The sequence below is a fragment of the Anoplophora glabripennis genome, unplaced genomic scaffold, assembly GCF_000390285.2.
Source record: "Anoplophora glabripennis isolate ALB-LARVAE unplaced genomic scaffold, Agla_2.0 scaffold1379, whole genome shotgun sequence".
Lineage (NCBI taxonomy): Eukaryota > Metazoa > Arthropoda > Insecta > Coleoptera > Cerambycidae > Anoplophora > Anoplophora glabripennis.
In genome coordinates this window covers 46,467-50,158 of record NW_019417773.1, presented here as the reverse complement: position 1 = coordinate 50,158, position 3,692 = coordinate 46,467, and the positions used below count along the sequence as shown (strand labels likewise).

Sequence of the window (3,692 nt, the reverse complement as noted above, 5' to 3'; positions counted from 1 at the left end):
AAAATATGTTCGCACGTATGCGCACAAACGAAAGCGTTATCTATACATACCCCTTGAAGGCGACAACCCTTATCTTATTAGGACTGGTATTACAGTCGCCAAGGGTTGTACTCTCCCGCATGAAAGCGGTACCTGTCACGCTAACGTGAGGAATAAAGTCGACCACCAACCCAAATTCCCATCTTAGCCTCGCAAGCACCACCTCCGTACACTTCAACAGATTAGCGAAGAATGAACGACTAACCGACATAACTAGTAACTTATTACGCGTATAAGTCATGTTTTACGTCACGTTATCGCGTTTTACGTCATGCTGTTATCACATTTGAAATAAGTATCAGTTTAAAAAAGGTGTTGCAACATCTTCAATAAAGGTGAGTTTTAATTTTAAAATATGGCGTGTCGTATATCAAATTAAACGTCTTGATTAATGCAATAAAATAGTGGGTCTCATCGATTTTTTCTTTTGTTCGCGATCGGTGATATGCCTGCCCAGTAGCACTCACTATCTTTTCGTTTTACTCACATTCGAAATTTTATATTTTTCTCGTATACTTTTGAAACTTTTTTAATCCGTGAATCATGCCTTATTTTTTATTCAAACACATCTTAATCACGTGACCTCTTTTCATGCATCACTTACCGGCACTAGTTATATGAAAGGTAATAACTGTGAGTCCCTAAGGTCTTCTAGTCAGTTTATCTTTAATCTTTGAACTATTAAGATGTCGAGGTATCTAAATTTTTCATCATTAGAGATACCGTGAAGAAAATTCGTCGTTTCAGTCTACAAGGGCGAGCCTTGAATTTAAAATAAAAAATCCTCCGACTGGCGCAGAACCTGTAGGATGAATTAAAGACGTCATCCAGCAGGCCATAGCTAAAGGCGTCGAAGGTCTTAACCCCGAAGACAAGGTGTCTTTCTCGTTTTGTTCCAATGACTTTGCCAAAGGCAATGATTGAGTCCGTTTCAAGCCCGCTAAACAAGTTACCTACGATGACGTGTGGGATGTCATCTCCGCCGTATACCAGTCCAACCCCTCGGGACTAAACACCGAGATGTCCTGTCTGGGCGTGACCTTTGTGCGGATGCCTGTCGGGAAAGGACGCGGCAAGAATTACAACACTTTCGATGAGGAGTGTACCAAGCAGCGTGGTATTGTCGCTATAACAATAAAGACAATTTGTGTTTGCCGTGGGCATTAGTAGTGGCGATCGGTTACGTGAACAAAGACAAGGACCAAACCAAGGTGCGCCACGATATCGGGAAGCTACAAATCCTGAGGGCCAACGAATTATTACAGGCGGCTACTGTTACCATCCCCGAAGAAGGTTGCGGTATCCCCGAATTGCAACAGTTCCAACAACATCTAAAAGACTATTATATCGTCGTGTACCAATACGGTACCAAAGGCCGCGACGTTGTGTTCAAGGGCGCAGCAAAAGACCTAAAATTAAATTTGATTTATCACGAGGACCATTATTATGTCATTACTTCGCTGACGGCCGCCTTCTACTGTGAATATTATTGCGAGAGGTGCTAGGTCCCATATAGTACTAAAAAAGATCATCGATGCGGCGGTACATGTCCTGCGTGCCAGCAGGCGCCAGCATGCCCCGAAGACATTGCCGTTACCTGTTCCGATTGTCAGCGTAGCTTCAGGGGGCAACAGTACTACGGTAATCACCTGACAATTATAGCCATGATTAGAAACTATAATACTCAATCATATCTTACAAGTTTTATTAAGGCCATCTACACATCATATTACAATATATTTCACCGTAATTTTTACAGTTACATTTTTAAATAAATTCCCTGAGGCTTTAAACACCGAAAACTGGTCACGTTCTTTCACATGAACTGCGGCATGTCCTTTTCTACGATACGTTTCCAGATGTAGTTGTTGGATTTCAATGCTTGTTGAAGGGGGTCAAAGTCCATTTTAGACAAACTTGACAAACGATATGGGTTCATAACATATATAACACGAAGGCTGTTTAATTATTGATTAATTTGTACATCACCGCGAATATTTAGCTTCCTTATCTCTCTCAAAGCTTTAAAGTAGAACGCTGTTTTCATTTTCACGACTACCAAGGTATCATGTAGGAGTGGAGGGGGTATGAAATTAAACCTCGCTCGTGTTTTAATCTGTTTCTAGCATTTTATTAACGTCATTTACAAAAATTTCAATCGGTGTATTTATTAGTTTAAAATTATTGTATTTGCATGTAATATACGGTATTTCGTCCTTGACGCGGTTGAACAGGTTGATACTGTTGGGGTTATAATCTAACTCTGCTATGACCTGCGCTCTAGGATACTAATCTGAACCCTTTTCAAAGATTGCTGAAAATTTCTTCTCTGAATTCTAATGATGTAGTATGGGTACTCATGTGGTTGATTTTTCTGTATTATAGTAAACATGTGTTGTTTGTTTGGGTTAATGACCTTTGGACTTATATCTTCAACATAATTTTTCAACGCTTCGTTCCTGGTCTCCAAATCTTGGAACTTAGCCATCATGGTTTCATTATCGTGTTGGTACTTGACCTTGAACTCATAAACGAAATATTCCTTTACTATTCTGCAGCTTCTATCATAAAAACCCTTGGAAATCCAACAAGCAATATCCAGCAGTAACTCTCCTCTCACATACCTTCCAGAAATAATAGTATTGTATATGGGGTTCTTGACTTCTTGTTGCCTTTTACTGTGTAAGAAGGGTTACGGGACATTGCTGGATTATTTGAGGAGTCACTTTCCAATGCAAAATAACGCATAAGTTCTTTTGATCTTTTATTAGCCGTAGCCAGTTATCAAATCTTCGACCACCATCCTGACAGAGCTTTGTGGCGTTAAAGTAGCCGGTATTCTTATCGAAAATAATCTTAAAGTCTCCATATAAACCATACCAGTATTGGTGTTGGATTTTCTCGAAGCAAACATCCTGTAGACTTGTCATTTTAAGGTTATTTAAATAGCTGTTACAAAGTACGTTTGAAAACTTTAAGCGTCAGATGAAGAATGAATACAGGTCTTGTGTTTATGTTTTTTTATATAACGAGCGTTCACATAAAAACGTGGTCGAAGTTGGCTCTGACACATTGGACGTAGGGAGTAGCTTATAGCGACCAATTTAACTTCATTTCTCAACGAGCTGTATAGCAGCTGTTAGTTTCAATAACGTTAATGACTATATAACTTTATTTTAAAGAATAATCGTTATAACAATAACAAACAATTAAAGGAGCTGCGGAAAGTGTCCCCCTCCTTGTTATAACAATAAATTAAAGCAGCTGCTGAAAGTGTCCCCCTCGTTGTTCCAAGCACTTTTCACACCTGTTCCTCAAAGAATTAAGGACATTTTCTAAGATGCTCGGGGTATTGTTAATTTCACGAATCTTGTCTATAAGTCGAGCCTGCAGATCGTTAAAATCAGGAATAGGCAGTTCAAAAATAGTGTTTTTAAGGTAAGGCCACAAAAAGAAATCACACGGCGTAATATCACATGACCTCGGTGGATATTCATGTTCAGCATTATTAGTCGATTTTGGAAAACTTCCCTCAACATATTCATCGTCTCGCCTGCCGTATGTGCCCTTGCGCCATCTTGTTGAAAGTAAAAGTTTGTAATTTCTAATTTCGTTTGCTGGTTAACAAAAGGAGCGATAATTTCTTCTCTATA

General features: G+C 39.2%; 1 protein-coding gene across 1 annotated transcript in view; it reads right to left on the bottom strand.

The window, feature by feature from the left end:
* LOC108915602 (E3 ubiquitin-protein ligase MYCBP2-like) overlaps nt 1–3,692 on the bottom strand; it is a gene marked incomplete at its 3' end in the record, with an annotated part of 60,970 nt that overhangs the window by 23,464 nt on the left and 33,814 nt on the right. The window lies entirely within an intron of this gene.